This window comes from Tamandua tetradactyla, chromosome 15 (genome assembly GCF_023851605.1).
Source record: "Tamandua tetradactyla isolate mTamTet1 chromosome 15, mTamTet1.pri, whole genome shotgun sequence".
Lineage (NCBI taxonomy): Eukaryota > Metazoa > Chordata > Mammalia > Pilosa > Myrmecophagidae > Tamandua > Tamandua tetradactyla.
Window position 1 is genome coordinate 12,433,477 of NC_135341.1, and position 17,955 is coordinate 12,451,431.

Consider the following 17,955-nt stretch of genomic DNA (forward strand, 5'->3'; position numbering starts at 1 on the left):
ACAGCTGATTAGTGATAATACCCAGGTCCCAGATTCAGGCTTCTCAGCTTTGAGGCCTGTGTATTACACAGTGGGTTCTTTCTTAATGAATATATTTCCATGAGTATTGCTCCTTATGTATTTCATAACCGTGTTTAGAATGAAATATTATTTGGGGAGAAAAAAATAATTATGTGTATCTCCTTTACTGGTTTTAATGTTCTTTTTTTTTTTAAATCTTAGTACTGTGTGTACTTTGGACATCTTAAATCATTATTATTTAATATTGTCATATGTATTTTCATTCTCTGGAAGAGACCTTTACTTAATAGGAAATGGTTCATTTCTCCACTTAAGATTTGCGTTAAAACAGTTTCGCATTAGCTGAACACTTTTTAGTAGGGTGTGATGTTTTGTAATGCTAAAATATTTTAAATCTTTGGTACAAAGTTTATAATAACTAGCAACCGTTTGGTGTATTTGTTGAAGCAGTTGGTAAACATGTCTTTCAAAGCAATATTTCCGGTTCATATTTTACAGCATCACACTTGTATATTGACATACCCTTGCTTGAAGGGTGTTTTCCCCTACCTCTAGGCTATATGTCTGTCTTGCTGTTTTCAAGATTAAGGAAGTGGTGGTTTTAGAAGTTACATCTTAGTTATGGGTAAAAAATATTTTTGTGTTGCAGTGTTCCAGGAGCTTTTGCTGACAATTCCAGTTTCCGAACAAAACATTTGGGCAATGGTGATCCCTTCTCCGATCTGCTGTCAGCCATGAATGGATGGATGTGATGCCTGCTAGCTGAAGGGGTGAGTGCATATTTATGATTATTTGTCTGAAAAGCCACAGGACAAAAATTCTGCCTACCCCACACAGTGCAAGAAGCATAAAAATCTTGAGCCATCGGGACAATTACCCATTGAGGAGAGAATCTCATTGTGAAAGCAGAGACATACTATCTTGATTTTCTGGTTTAACCTTTTCAGACAACTCATAGAGTGCTCTGAGGATTTAAAAAGGCATAATATGACAGAAGAACTTTTTTTTCATTGCTTGTTTGTTTTCATCATACACAGAAGGGTGGACTATCTAAATTATGAACCACATGCAAAATTGTGTAATTGCTTTTTACATTACAACTTGGTGATAAAATAAATATACCATCATGAAATAAGGCTATAATTACCTCCCCATGAGTGTTTGGGATAAATTTAAGTCTGATTTGTTCATTGAGAAGATTCCACCCAAACCTTTCACATTATTAGAGTTCTTAAAGAAGCCAAAATGTTGGAAATTTTGGATTCTCAAAGGTTTTCTGAAAGACTTCTGGTCATATTTTTTCAGTAATATAATTTACCTCATTAAATTATTCATCGTTATTTTAGGGGTGTTTAGAAGGGGTGTGATTATCTTTTCCATGTAGGTGTATTTTTTGTATTGGTTAGTGTTTTTCATGTTCCTCAGAAACTGATGGATCCCCTTTAAAAATCAATTAATTATGACTTGCTGTTATCAGTTACCATTAATTGGCTGAGGCCAGGTGTTTTGGTTAAAAACTCTGCCAACATTCTATGGTAGCTTTTTCAGAATGAGAACAGCATTATGGGGAGCCATTTACTTTCAGATTTCATACTGGATGGCATTTAATGGAAAGAAACCATTGGCATAAATTCATCTTATTTACCCTAGTGAAGTTGTATTAGCAATACATTTTATTTAATGGTGGGAAGTGTAGTGAAGTAGAAAGAGCACTGAATTGAAAATTGGAAGACCTAATAGTTATTAACTTTGGGCAAGTTAATCTGTCTATGGTTTGATTTCCTCTATTTGAAATAAAGCAGGTAGGTTAGAGAATTCTTTTCTGTCACTGCTCACAAAGCCCTAGAAGTTGTCTATTTAAATACTCTTATTTTACAAATGGGGCCACTGTGGCTGATAGAAGCTAATTGAGAAATGGTTAATGGAGCTGTTCTAGGTCTCCAATCATTTTACTAGGTGGTCTTGAGCAAAGCTTTTGGTTCCCTCATCTATGAAGCCCTTCTGAGGATTTTCCATTGTTGGGAAGCTACAATAGACTTTAGCGAATGATCTGTAGGTCATGAACAAAGAGCGAGTACATGACAAGAAGATAGTGTGATAAGAGAAGAATATATCTTTGGGGATGCAGATAGAGTTAAAAAGAAAGCCTGGCATACCTCAGAATTCATAGAAGTGGTTGGAATTCTGAGGGTATTGAAATAGCAACAAGCTCAGGTTAGGTTACCTGTCATCTCTGTCTTCAGTATTGAGAGAGTCTGACTCAATTTCACTATCATAAAATTGATGTATGAAATTTAAGAAAACCACATGAATAAGTTTATTGAAGACTAAGCCTATTTTATTCAGTTGGGTAAGGCCCATTGTTTAAAAAAAATCGTTCTGAAGAACTATACTGAAAATATCTCTTTTGACTTGATAAAAAGTACTGTTAGGCCCAGCTGCATACCAGTTTCTTCTAAATAAGGAAGTATTTTGTGTTTATCAGATTGTAATAAACTTCCCTTCGCTGTAGTTTTAGTAGGAGATAGAGACACAGAATCTGATGAGCTGGTTCATATGTTCGGATTTTCTATCCTCTTCCTTAGTTTTCCTTGGGGCACACCTCCAAGGTTGACTGAAAGCAGTAATTATCTCCCAACCTCCTCCCTCCAGATGATGCAATAACCTGGTATTCCATGCATGATATACCTGATAGCTACTTAGCCATTTCATTGTCAAAAATTCATTCAATATAGGGTTTCTGTTTGGAATGATAGAAAAGTTTTGGTAATGGATGGTGGTGAGGGCCACAAAACTTCATGGATGCAATTAATACCACTAATTTGTAAGGTTAAAATGGAAAGCTTATATATATGTTACCACAATAAATTTTTTTAAAAGCATCAATAAGAGTAAGTTTTATTTATTTATACTTGCAATAAATTGCCTCAGTTGAAAAGAAGGAATTTTAAAACCAACTTTGTTCTGTACCAGACAAACACACTTTAACATATCTTGTGCTTTCTTTTCCTTTTTCCTCCCTTCTTATGCCTCAGACATTTTCATATCCTCCCCCTATGCCTTGTTTCGCCCTCTCTCTCTCTGCCCCTTTTCCTTCAATAAAACCAGTTTTTTTTTTTAATTGAACAAAAGTAAAAAGCATTCTAAACAACCACTTTAGCTGGGACTCTGCTTTTTGGAACAGAGCATTTTACAAAGCGAAGATCGCAAAACTGTTACCTTTGGTTAAATGGAAAATAATTAAAAAAAAATAACATTCACTGACAGCCCCGTGGCTTTGAGAACTCTAAAGTTTATTGAGTAACCAAAAGAAGCACCCATTTGTTGTCATGGCTGATAAGTTGGAGCCTTTAGGCTTGAAGGAGACCCTCACTCTGAGTGGAGTGTTCCACGATAATCCTCCCGTGGTCGACCGGCTCACAGTCATGGATGTAGCCAAGAGAACAACATGTTGCCTCACTCAGGTGCGAGGAAATGAAACTGAGATAAAATGTTTTCACAAACAGATCATTCTGGCAAATTTTTAAGGCCATAAAATGGGTAATGTGCTCGGTTTATGTTGATGATAATAACTATGCCTTCGTAATAAATTAACCTAGGGGCAGGATGCACAGAAACCACTTCTGGTCTCTCAGCGATGGGTTCTCGGATGCCGCTGTTCACTGGCAGGGAATCGGGGTTTGCTCCTGTTTCCCTGGCAAGAAGCCTTAGTGGATATCAGTACCTATATGATGCATATCACAAGACTTCAAGAGTGAAGGGGTGACTAAGGCTACTGCATAGTTAATAGGCAGTTAGCCACAGTGTTATTAATAAATGTGATAATTATAGCCTGGATTTGCGTAGAGTTTTCCTTAGAAGTGGTGACTGGAGATGGCGGATAGGCTGGCTTGTCAGTCCCTGCCTTGACATTGCACTATCCCTTCCGATAAATTGTCCCTTGCTGGTGTACCTGCTGTAAAGTTGGTAAGTGTCACCTGACATTGTTTTGGCTCCAGTGGTATTCCCTTATTCCCTTGTTTGCCATCTCTTCTTCTTTTGCTCCCCCTCATAATCAAGCTTCTGACTTTCTAGGAAAAGGTGAAAGCATGGGAAAATATACTTGTCTCACACTGGACTTGATAATGGGTTACTTCTTTGGCTGGAAGCTCCCTGTTCTCTTATAAAACTCAAGAATCTGAATTTTTGTCCTTAGTTCAGGGTGCATGGTGACGGGGCAGCTTCCAAGACAAGGTGGGGGTAGGTAGCTGGTGATTGGGAGCAGGAAAACCAGAGGATGGCCTCCCCTTCTGGGCTGCCTTGTGCTGCAGACTCTCAGCAGGCCGAGCTCTGTTGTGCTTCAGCTTCTAGTCCCTGAATTTTTTACTTTGAAAAGTAATTTTAACAATTTAATAAACTGCATAATATGTTTTATAAGCCAAAGCGAATGGTCTTAACTATTTTGTTCTCTTTCATAACACAATGAACCTAATATTGGTAAAAAAAATACAGATCTTCACTCACGCCATGAAGAGAGCCTAGATTTAATAAGCAGTTATGAGTGCTGGCAGCTGCCTATCAGATCGTATAACTTGGGCTCCAGCATGTGAAGACAGTGTCAACTTACATTTTATCTCTGAAGTACATCCGAGGCGTTTATTTTGCCTTTCTCTCCAGTCTTTAACCTAATACGAGTAACGTAATTGGCTGAATAGTTTCCATATAGCTAATGGGCTGGGGGCCAAGGTGGAAACCATTGTCTGAAATTAACATGACATTTATGTGGAGGTAGTGGAATATGTTAGTAATATAGAAATTTAGGATGGCGAGAGTGGCCATCCTCGTGGGCCTGTCGGCAGCAGGAGGAGTTCTGAAGATGAGGAAGGAAACATCTACAACCATTACCACTCCCCCACCACCCAGTGCCTCACGGCAGGGGCTAGCCGGGCCCTCCCTAGGTCAATTTTACTTTTAAATTCATTTAAAAATGGTAGGACAAACTAATGAATTACTCCATCTGTCAATTAAAAAAGAAATCCACCAACTACGTATTGTAAGATTGAATTCCAATTAGAAGATTGTGTGTAATTCAGAGGCTGTAACATTGTTTTAATGAATTCTGTTGGAGATGACAGTTTATGTGACATAAATTTATATGGTGTTCATAGATATAAATTCATTGGATAATGTTAAACATGTTACTTCATATATATTAACAGTGGAATTTATTTCTTCTCTAGTTATGTCCCCAAGGAGGCAGAGTCAGAGGGAAAAACATATCTTCAGAGAAAGAACCCTTTCTGTCCTTTCGGATACTTGCTCTAAAACAGCCGTTTCTCACTTTTATTTAAAAAGTCTGTTTAATTTCTGCATTAACCGAATTTATGAGTCTTTGTGTGTGCTATTTATAAAATTGAATATAGGTTTTATGATTAGGAAATTAGTCCAGGAATGAGACTATGATGCAACTCTATAATAAAGGTAATCTGCATTTATATTGAGATATTTTCCATTCCTCTCTCAGCCCCTTGTGGGATTATATACACATTTTTCTGGACATACAAATTCACTGGAAAGTAAACTTTTAATGTGTTGGGCAGACTTTTGTTCACCTGACACCTACACAAAGAATCAAACCTTTCGCCTAAATTGAGGGTGGCAAACATTCTTGACACACTTTCGATTTTATACCCCCTGCTCTATTCCCGTGACTGGCAGATTGTTCATTCTCTCCCCTTAGTGTAGATGTAACCTCAGAATCATTCTCAGCATACCGCTCCAGGATGTCACTGCTCCTCGCTGTAGGCAAGCTTACAAATGCACCACTTGCACAAGTCGAGGAAAAATAATACATAAGGCAAGTGGCTTTTGACCACTTTTTGTAGTTTACTTTTGTATACCCAACATTCATCCCAATATCTGGCACCCAGTGGTTAATCAGTGCATGTTTGTTATATTAATGGAAGAATCTTATGTATAAAGAAAGTCTGGCAGTTGCCTGAATGTGTTAGCAATTGGATTTTTCCTGCTGGATTTGTAAGATTTGTTAGATATTTTTTTCCCCTACCTTTCATCTGGTTTTGGTGTTATGTGTCTGAAATATTATGGTTCTGTACTGTTTTTTTTTTTCTCTCTCTCAGTTTATGTAACTTTGGAAAAGATGAGAACCAGACTCTCGAACCAGACTCTCGTCGCCCTCATTTTACCTGTGTGTCAACCGAGGGCTCTGACATAGCAAGGAAGTGGTGGGGTGAGAATTCAAACCCAGACTTTTACTCCCAGAATGCAGATTCTTTCTAAAAGGGAGGGCACACTCAGAACAGGTGCTGACCGGTGCAGGGCAAGTTTCTTTACAATTTCCTTTTACATATTAATCTTGGTTTTTATCAATACAGTGAAGCAAGCTGAGCTTGGGAGGAAGACATTCAGCTATTATATTTCGAATGAATACCTTCCGTGATGTAATATTCTAGGAACTTAAACGCCATTGCAGATTGTTTTTGAAAAAACTCTGTTTTCTGTTCCCTTGGTTCAAGTAATGCACAAAGGCGAAGAGAAGGAATCTTCATTCCATTTATAGGCAAACTGTTGAGCTACCCTGTTGAGAATTGCCATCAATTTAATTCCTTTTTAAGGAAAAATGAACAATTAGCACGTTAAAGCTACCATTTATTTAATGTACATTTAAATTTTATTTCAGTGTGTTGTTTAATTTATTAATATTTGTGTGGGTCTTGGTAACCAGAGGGAACAGAGAGAGAGGTAGTTCTGGAAAGTGATAGTGCATGAATCGGCCCATGATTCATGTAATAGTAGGGCGGATTTTGGGCAAGGATATAAAAACTGGTGGGCCCTAATAGTGGCCTGTCCTGGTGGTGCCTCTGGATCTTCTCTAGATGCTGTTCTGTGTAACCACAACCAATTGATCAGAACTGGCCCATTATATGAAATATTTTCATCCTTCCTTGTGTTCTATGAGATTTTAAAAGCCATCGTTATAAATAATCAGAGCAGCCATTCATTTGGCACTTATTTTCCCTACACTGGTTTAGGCATCACATTAGGTTCCTCATTTAGTCTTAACAGCGTCTCTGTGCTCTGTATATTATTATTACTATCAGCATGGTTGGAATCCACTGGTTCTTTAAGAGCCCTCTAGTTGACTCAGGCAGGAAGATTTTGTATCTTATAATTGTATTTATGAAAGAAATGAAATCCAACTCATCTAAAGTGGCAGGTTTAGTGTACATTTAGGATTTTATAAAGCCAGTGCTATAAAAGGGAATGCCTTCTTTCAAAATAATTCCTCACATGCTGGCCCTTTCCTACTCTGAAACTCATGGCATGTGCCCTCGGGCTTAGCATTGCCCGCTTTCTTCACTCCTTATCTGAAGTAAAGGTGCACACTGGGTGCTGGCAGCTCACTGAGTCCCTGACACCTGGATGGATGAATTCTCTTCCCCGATCTTTGGAACAAAGCCACACAGGAATGCTTGAGAGATTGGGTGCTGGGAAGGGAGAACCTTCTGGAAGTCACACATAGGGTCAGGGTGAGATAGTGGCCAGGTCAAGTCCTAATGCTTTGTTAGGTCATTTAGGCTCCTCTCTGGACCATGAGGACTTCTTTTCTTCCAGGATGGATCCAGGCTTGATGGCCAAAGGGGTACTTTCGAGACTACTGTATGGAATTTTTTTACAAAATGTACATTCAGTCACTATTTAGAGGGCTTTCCTCTTCTTATTTTCTAGAGATACATTTTGAATAATGTCAGGGTGAAATGATGTGTCACTTGGGATTTCCTTTGCAGATACTTAGAAAGTGAAAAGTGGGGCAGAATCTTGATAATTCTGGAATTTGGGTGATGAGTATATAGGGTTCATTATACTATTTTCACTACTTTTGCATTTTTTCGAACACTTCTGTAATATAATAAAGGTACATGTTGCGGGGTCTTACCTAGTTCCCTGTCTAGTCTAGTGGTTTAAACACCCACTGCAGGGTTCTTAACCCCTGTCCTTCCACCTTGCCCTGCCAGCCTCAGCTGCCTGTGTAATTCATTTGATGTGAAGAGTCTTAGGGCGGAGAGATGCTGACCTTAATCAGCCAAAAACAGAAGTGATTCTCTGAAAAACGCAGATAAAATGGCTTTATTTGGCATACAAGCAGTCCCTGACCAACTTGTAAACAATGCGGGCGATATCAGTAGCTGACGTAATTGAGCGTTTACACCTGTTACAGACTTTCGCTCTCACCCTTCTGAGGTTCACATTTGGAGGGGGACGGGAGATCTGAACCTGAGCCCAGTGGACTCGCTTCTCCCTTGCCTCCAAGTCCTCAGCGTGATAATTTTCAAAGTGTCACCCAAACACTGTCTGAGAAGCATGGTAAATTCATATTCCTGGGTCCACACCCCGGCACAGTCAACCACATGATAAAGGTAAGCTTTGTAAGCACTATATATGTGGGATTTTTTTTGCATGCTGTATTTGTAACTGTATTTTAACCTTTTTTAGACATTTTCAAATACCCTAACATACGGGGAATATTGAAGATGTAGCAATTAATGCTCCAGGTGGCACTATTTGGTGGCTATAAATTAAACCTTATCAGACATCCTAGAAGTGTTTTTGTGGTTATTAAGAACATTTTTTAGTCGTATTAGTTTTTTTTACATAAATGCTTGAAAAAAAATTCTGTCACCAAAGTAATATGAGCATTGACAAGTGTAAATATGCAGTTAGATTTTAAAAATGTGTATTATTTACTGATCAGCTCTTGTGTCTACTTTGGAGCCATTGCTCTCGGTATTTCCTGTCAATCTTGAGATGCCGTTATAATCTGACTATGGCTATGCGTATTAAATAAGAAAGTTATTGTGCATGTGTGGTGGTGACTTTTTAGTTGTGAATAATGTTACTTCTTTAAAAAGATATCAGGATAGTTTACTCATATGGTGGTTATAGTCTGCAGAATAGCATGAGGAATTCGGGGTACTAAACCTTGGGGAGGTGGAACACGGCACCTGAATGGGACTCAGTCTGTGGGTATTGGTACTTCTGTGTGGTCCCCCAATTATTAAAAGGAGCTTTTTATCTGGTCCTGGGGCTGGGTATATGGAAGTTCCTTGTGCTATTCTTTCTGCTATTGTGGATTTTTAAAAAACTTTTATAGTTAAAAAGAAAATCAGGTTTTCATATATATGTGTGTTGACAAGAGGCTAATCTGAGTTCTCTGGCTGTATCAGGGGTTAGAATTTTTTCTTAAAGGGCCAGATAAGTATTTTAGGCTTTGCTGGCACAGGGTCTGTGTTGCCACTACTTAGCTCTGCCATTGTAGTGTGAAAACAGCCACAGACAATATAGAAACAAATGGGCGTGACTGTATCCAATAAAATTTACTTATGACACTGAAATTTGAATTTCGTATGATTTCCCTGTGCCATTACATGTTGTTATTATTTTCCTTTTTTTTTTTTTCCCGACATTTAAGAGTTTAAAAATCATTCTTAGTTCACAGGTGATGGGCTGGATTTGGCCCTCAGGCTGTAGTTTGTGGAGCCCTGCTCTAAAAGAAGATATAGTATGAAGCAGTGGTGAGGATTCATTTCTTTGTTCTAGCTCTCTGATGTTTCGGCTTCATCATTTACTCTCTAGTGTACTGGTTCCTGATGAAATAATGTCATCAGCTTTTAATTCTCATCTTGAAATAGTGCTATCATTGGTTGTTTAATAACTTAGAGTGAAATTCAGTGAGATTTTTCCCTTTTATTTAAAGTAAAAGAAATATATAACTAGAAGTAGAAATGAGGCTTGGGACTACAGGTGAAAGAAAAGGGAAAGTAAGTTGAAGAAGAATGGCATAAGACCTATGTTCTCTTCAAAACCAGTAATTTCTAAAACGTGCTTGATGTCTCACCAGTGGAATTCACGATGGATTTTCTAGGAGACACAAATGAACATGTAAAAAAATTTAAGAATTATGTATCATTTTAAATGTATATTAGGAACAATATAATTAACACATGAAGTCTGTGATTTCTCAGGTAATACTACTTAAGTGCACCTTTAAGCAAAAAATTGAATAAAGAAAAATATAAGAATTATTGTACAAGTGGTACTTGGGCTTACAAAACTGTTGTAGATGGTATTAAATGACCAAAGTAGCAAGTTTTCTTCTAAATGGCCCGTATCATATCACAAGGGAAGTGTGGAGACCAGGAGACATATTTTGTGTTAATGTATTTTCTTTGAAGAATTCTCTGGAGGGCAAAAATGGTCAGGATGAGTGCAGGCATTCTGAAGAGAAGATCCTCAAGTTGGAGTCCTCCCTCCCCTCTGCTGAAGATTTTCACCTTTTATGTTGTAAACAGATAAAAGAAATCAAGGCAGGGGAAAAGGAAATTCTGGAGCTGGGGATCGTCTTAGTTTGCCAGAGCTGCTATGACAAATACCACACGATGGGTTGATTGGCTTCAACAACAGGAATGTATTGGCTCAGTTTTAGAAGCCAGAAATCCCAAATCAGGGAATTGGTGAGATCATGCTTTCTCTCAGAGTCTGTGGTGTTCTGTGGTGGCATACCACAATCCTTGGGCTTCACTGATTTTCATCTCTGCCTCCGTCACGTGGTGATGTTCTTGGGTCCCCTCCTATAGCTGTCCCTCACTTATGGCTTCTACAGGTTTCTGGCTTCTACTCCTGACTTCTCTAACTGCATCTGAATTTCCTCACTTTGTAAGATCTCCAGTCATATGAAGTAAGACCCACCCTGATTAAATTTGGTCTCATTTGAAATAGGATCTTTGAAGATCCTGCTCACAAGTCTTCAGAAGGTCCTACTTTATATATGGGTCCCACTCACAGGAGCACAGATTATGATTAAGAACATGTTTTTTGTGGGGTGCATGATTCAGTCCTAAACGGGCATCTTCAATAAATGAAAGCCAAGGTAGGAAAAGGGTATCAGATCAGGTAAGAGGAGGTATGTGAGGAAGAAGGAGTCTAGAGGGAAGGGAAGTGAAAACTAGACCAAGGAAGAGAAATGAGAAGGGTGTTGTTTGAAAGAGTATTGGGAAATAGTCTGGAAGAATTTTTCTTTATCACATAGCATGGTGAAACTGCCTTGGACATAAAGAGGAAAGGGTGTCTGATTGTCAACAAGGCATAATTTAGGATCTCAGATAGTGTTACTGCAATTAGGAAATAAACGTCTAGAAACGCCAAACCTCTGAGAGGCAGATATGTTTCCACATAAATGTTTATTATAATAAAAAAAGACAGAAGGTCAGGAAAAGAATACAGCAAAGCTAGAATTGTGTTGAAAGCCTTACAAATTGATGTAGTTACTTTTTGTTGTTGTTGTTAAATAAGTTATACATTTATTCTAGGATCCAGAACCTTAATAGATAGTAAAAACCTAAGGGTGGTGATGAAGAACACAGGATGTTAGCCAGACACGTGGGTTTGATTCCTGGCTCTGCCATTTGCTGGGCAGGTTGCATCTCTCTGTGGCTCAGTTTCTTTGCTTGTAAAATGTGAGTAATGATAGCACATAGCCCGTAGATGATTCTGGAATTTAAGGAGTTAATATACGTTGGGCATTAGAACAGAGTTGGCATGTAGTAAATCACAGCTATTAGGCCTAAAGCTTATCCTAAGTAAATATCAGAAGCTACTAAATGCTATTTGTTGTCAAAAGAGCAGATTTGCCATTATTTGCCTAGAGTGCCCCAAAATGTGATGTTCCATATGTATTCAAAGACCCCTAGAATATCAGTATGCAGAGGACAGGTAGAGCTTATCTCTTGACCCACATACCTTGTTCCTAAATCTTTGAAACTGCTTCACCACTGCATGGGCATCCAGACTGTATTTGAATTACTAGGGATTATGAACTTCTGTCCTTGAAGAAATCCATTATATCTTTCTCTCTTAGTGCTATGACGTTCTTCCTCACACTGGGGCTAAAGTATTAACACCTGTAGACTGCCCGCTTAATAATTTGGTTTGGGACATTGTAATTCTACAAAACCCATCTCTTCGCTATAGTAACCTGTACTGATTTGAAGTTATTCTGTAACCAAAGAAAAAAGCCACCTCTTAATATCCTGACCCAACTTTTTAATTTCTAGTTCAATTTCTTTTAATCCTAATCCAATATTGTAGGGCAGAAACTTTTGATGAGATTGTCTCCACAGAGATGTGGCACGATTGTAGGTGTGACCTTTTGATCAGATGGAGATGTGACTCCACCCATTCCAGGTGGGTCTTGATTAGTTTACTGGAATCCTTTAAATTAGAGAAAACCTTTTGGAGAAAAGCTCAGAACAGAGACACAGATGTCTGGAGATGCTTGGAGCCCAGCAGACGTACCATGTGCCTTCCCATGAGATGTTAAACAAGCCACAACCTAGAGAGAGCCAAAGGGAGCCAAGAGATGAAAGCCAGCCCTGGAAAAGCAAAATGAGGAGCCCCTATAGGAACAGAGGCTGAAAGCAGTGGAGCCCAGGAGGAAGGGACCAGCAGGTGCCAACCATGTGACTTCCCAGCTGACAGAGGTTTCCCAGACCCATCAGCTTTCCTTGAATTAAGGTATCTTTCTCTGGATGCTTTAGTTTAGACATTTTTATAGGCTTAGAACTGTTAAACTTGCAATTTATTTAATCCCTTTTTAAGAAGCCTTTCCATTTCGGGCATATCGCATTCCAGCAGCTTAACAAAATAATGTATAACCCGTCAAATATTTAAGGATGGCTAGCAGGTCTCTTTTGAGTCCTCTCCAAGTTAAAATCTCTTACCCCTTAAGGAGTCCCTGTCTTGTTTTGATTTTGAGTGTCCCATGACCATCTTGGTTGTTTTCCTTTGGGTATCTGCCAGAGCACTAACAGCCACACAGGCACGTTGTGTGTGTTGTGTGTCTGCATTTATATGTAATTCACTTAAAGGTGCCTCCTTTTGACAAAACTGTCTTTATTATTTGGTAGGGAAACATTTGGCTTTTCTTACTCCACTTCCTAAATCCCAAATCTGGGAAGCTGGCACGCAGAGAAACCGCTGCCAGAGAATCCTAACTCTTCCCTTGAAGTTAGCGTGCTGGGATAGGTCTTTCTTTGTTCCGAGCCAGTAGCTGTGGGAATAATAGTAATAACTCCAGTTCTGGTAACCGCAGTAACAGCTTATGGTGGGCCTACCATGTGCCACATAGTCTGCTGTGTCCTTCAGTTGTAGTACATCATTTAGTCTTCATGAATCGGTGACTACTTCTATTCCTATTTTTAGCTGATGAAAGCAGTTCTAGGGTAAAGTTGGCGACATGAATAAGAAAAGCTGCATGAAATCAAGAGCAGGGTTTTTTTTTTGGTAAAAATGACTAAGATTATTTGCCCAGATTTCCTTAATCCAGATAATTGATCTGTTCACTTTCACAAGTGACGTGTGTAAGAAACGATATCTTGCTTGTTTTCTTTGCTTCGTCCTTTGTTTTAATGTATGACAGTTGTACAAGTAACATAAAAATTTGTCTCTCATTTTCTTTCTTTCTGTCTCTCTTTTTTCTTGAAAAGTTTAGTTTTATTCCATTGGAACAACTCAAACCAATCATTTTAAAGATACTGCTGTTCTGGGTGTGCTGGATGCCCCCCGCCAGACAGTGGGGACAGCACACTTCGTTTCCTTTCAGCTTTTCCTCCCCCTCTCCCCAACGAGAGATACTCCCAGATAGGAAACCAATCACAATGTTATCGGCAGTAGAAAGATTTCAAAATGTGTTTATGGGCACGGGGATCTGGGGGGATGGCTGGGTGCCTTCTATGAGACTTCACACATTTCCTGATCATGGAGCCTCACCATAGCAACGGCCATGTCACGTGACACATTGGTGACACATGTAAGGTGCTGCCACAACTCATCCCAGGTTGAGTGTCTGTGATTCATTGTTTCCATTGACACAGTGACTGCTGCAACTTGCAGTTGGAAGGTTCTCTGGATTTCAGTGCCATTACTGCACACTGACTCCCATGGCGTGTGGAGGGCTCCGAGAGGGAAGCGTAAATAAATAAGTATGCGTGGTAAACATTGCCTTCATTAGCTTTGCAGAGAAATTCGTGCTCATCACGCAACCTACTTGCCATTCAATTCTTCTTGTTTAGAGCATATTTTGTTGGTAACACCTTGAAAGCTTGAAAATGATTTTATTTTTAATCATAGTTGTACCCATTTCCATTTGGCAAACTCAGAAGAGAGAGTTCACGGTGGCCCCTTTTTAGTATTTATTTATATTCTTCGCATGTAGCAGATTTATTGATGGAGACATAATTCTGGGAATATTATTTTTTCCCATGAAATATATTGAATACTTTTCATAAATCATATGAGTGATATGATGTGTCCATTGCATATGAGAAAGGACCTGAAGGTTATATCAGAGGGCTTTTCTAGAGGTACAAGCTGAGTGGTATTTTAACATATTTTAATTTCTCAGTGATTCAGTGAGAATTAAAGAGTAGATGTGGAATCTGGAAGACATTAAAGAGATGTCAAGGACAGACAGATTTTGATTTGTAGCCTAATGAAATGTTTTGCCAACTTTTAAAGATTTTTTGAGAGTAGAACTTTAATCATTTGCTTGTGTTTCTGGCATGGTAAGGTTATTCCTGTTTCTGTTATATGATGAATCCAAAGTGAAAATGGGATAATTTTTAATTAGCAAAATTATAAAACCATTTGCAGCCAAATGTTTCTTGTCTGTATAAACTGTGAGGTTTCACATTTTACTTTAATCATTTTAGGAGATTGCATTCTGAAGATCTATTTCAGTTGATATTTTATGTATGGATACAAATTCTCAATATTAGAAATTACCTTGTGATATTCTTTTCCCACTGTTGCTGGAATAATCTGACAAAATTTTGGTTTGTGTGTTGCTTGTGTCTATTTTGATGGTGCCATGGTTACCTGAGCTGGATGTATCACTAATATTCAATCCAGTATTATGGATGCATGGCTGAATATTACAGGAGAAATCGTTTTATTGGGTCAGAAATGCACCCTTAACTTTTTGTTGTATAGTTTTGTACAGTTCAGAATTGCTTGTGTTGAGGTTACCTATGTAATTATTTGAATCAAAAATGTTATATTTTTACTTTATACTATAAATATATGAATGGAGAGTTATTTTAAAATGTATTTTATTAAGGAAATGAGAATAATGAGTCAAGTCATGGCAGCCTACACACAATTCCCAGACTTTTCATTTTATGTTGCTTCAATAGCATTTGATTATGAGAGTTTTACATTTTCTGTGAGCTCATTAAAAACATAACTTGGAAAGAATTCAGTGGAAATGAGAAGGATTCAAGCATTCAGAATTTGAGGAACTGGCTAGATGGAGATACTTCCAGCTCTTTGGACTGTGATAATTGGGTTGGGTTTGTGTATTTGGGGATGGGGTGGGGTATGTTGGAAGGCTACAGCGTTTTGTGCTGTTTCTGTTGGTTCCTCCGGAGGGCGCTGTGTCATGCCCGCACAGTGCACCATTGCTATATGAAGGAAGAGGGTGGAAACCACCTGGAGAAAGCTGTGCCCACGGCACTTAGCTCATGGCTTGGGTGAGGCATAAAGACCCTCTTCTTTTGCAATTTGCCTTTAAAATTATAGGTCTCTCTCACCAAGTCCAGGAGGAAAATGGAGGTAAGTGTCAATCAATTTCTTTTAGCCAGAGAATTCCTTAATAAAACAGATATTTAAAGTTCTAGAGTTCATGGGGACTATCATAGACCAAATCACTGAGTTATTAAACTGTGAATAAGACCATTCTCAGGAACTTTAGTTGAAAACAAAGCAGATTAAAATTTCTTTTTCTTGAGAACATTTCTTTTTCACAGGACATGTCCATGTAATATTTTAGAACTGCACCGTCCAGTACATAGGCTGTGGGCATATGAAGTTTGGTTTTGAGATGGGCCGAATATAGAATATACAGTGGATTTCTAAGTCATTGGTTACATGCTGAAGTGAAAAGATTTTATGATATACTGGGTAAAATCAAATATATTGTTAAAATTAATTTTACCTGTTTCTTTTTACCTCTTTAGTGTGGCAACTAGAAAATTTTAAATTTCATAATGGCTTGTTTTATATTTCTATTTGACAGTACTGTTGGGTATATACGGGTTCTTTGTATCTAAAATCAGGTGTCTTTAAGAATTGTTTCTTTTTTTAAAAAGGGGGGGTTCAAGCATTGCTCAAATTCAACGTTTAACTAATATATTGGAAAAAGCAGAGAAAATGGGACAGAAGGCTTTTCAGATTAATTCACTGCACCTCTCTTACAAATGCAGTAGAGCAGTAACTACTCCCTTGTGAATTATAATCTCATTGGGAGAAAATCACTTTGTCATTTCTACTATATATTCATCATATTGACAGATCTGGTAGATGTTAACAGTTAACAAACAAGTGATGTTTGACAGCAAATAGTATCAGATAATGTTTTTCTTTTTTTTAATGTATTTTCCATTTTGTCGTGGACACTTTCACATCTCAAACCTGGATTTTCATAACATTACAATTCCATGGAGTAGCCAGGGTCTCCCCAAATCACCAAGGGGGATAGATTCTGGCACATCTCCATAAAGGAACGATTTGTTCTTGAAGGTTTTGGTGGGAAAATGGTTTATTCTTGCATCCTAAATGGCCAAAGTTTTGCTGAATATAAATCAAGATTTTTAATATTTATAATGACACCTCCTACTTTCTTAGGTCCCCTTCCATTAGTCCTTCTGTGTCCTTTTCTTGCCCCTGCCCCATTTTTCTTTAAGGTATTTTGGTAGAAATGTTTTAAACCAAACCTAATTTCTATACTAACCATCTCCTTAAAAAGAGAAAAATATCAAAGCTCCTACTTCCATAGAGAATTTTAATAGTGGAGTTTGACCATCTTAGCTCAGTAAAAATGGTGGGTGGTCCTTAAACATGATGGGAAAATGACTGCTCTTCCCCAGCGCAGGAAGGCAGGGAAGTAGCTTACAAGAGAGAGGAAAGGTTTTGATTAGGGTAATGACATCATGAATGGAAATGGGGAGGGTCAGATGGGAGAGAAGATGTAGAGAAGGCTGAAAGCATAGGGGAATGCCTGGAGTTGGGAGGCAAAGGACTAAGAAAATTATTTCTTGAAACTTTGAGCTTGCTTGACACAGCGGATGGAGGTATGCTTAACAGCGATGGAAAACTCAGAAAAAGGAAGACTTTGGGATGGAGCTGTAAAATATTGACTTCAGTTTGGGGCACTGACATGGGAGGTGAGGGTAGCAAATATATTGAGAAATACTCGGGTGTAAATCATAACTTACCTTTGTTTTAGAAACCTCTCTTTTCTTGGGTACCCATATTTAAGGGTGGTTGTACTACAGTATACTTCTGTTGTAGCGCATTCTCTCTCTTTTCGAAATCAACAGATGAATTTTATTGCATCTTTAAAATATCATAAATAGGTCATAAGAATCATTTGGCGTTTTGTTTCTATAGCTGGACAACTCTTAGACCTTACTCATCAGCTGCTGAACTGTTCCTCTTTCAGAGACCTAGACATTATCCCCAACTTTTCTAATATCATTGTTTTTAACTGTTGTGGCTTGATAAATCAGAACAACTAAATTTGATACTAGTTCAGTGTTGTTTCCTTTAAGAATTAACTCATCTTTCTGGGCCTGAGAAACTGAATAAGCAAGGCTTGGCCTTCATCTAAATTTTTTGGATACATTTTTCACCAAGAAATTCTGGATTTCACAAGAGACCCCACTCTCCTGAATGATGGTGTTGATGGGGGAATGAGCAGACAGCGAGCTCATCCTGTAACAGAAGCCCAGTGTAGCACCCTTGATTGTGCTCTGTACACAGCAGCAGAAAGAACGACCTGTAGCCAATTCCTTTCTATCCCCACCTCTTGTCATCCTGAAC

General features: G+C 38.4%; 1 protein-coding gene across 8 annotated transcripts in view; it reads left to right on the top strand.

Moving 5' to 3' along the window:
* FOXP1 (forkhead box P1) overlaps window positions 1-17,955 on the top strand; it is a 613,321-nt gene that overhangs the window by 90,484 nt on the left and 504,882 nt on the right. For 6 of the 8 annotated variants that reach the window (XM_077128723.1, XM_077128706.1, XM_077128724.1 and 3 more), the window contains exon 1: window positions 774-791. The gene's annotated coding sequence lies outside the window, so the exon portion shown is untranslated. Of the gene's footprint in view, window positions 1-670; window positions 792-17,955 lie in introns of those variants that run through there. The other 2 variants (XM_077128707.1, XM_077128708.1) reach the window with 1 other exon arrangement.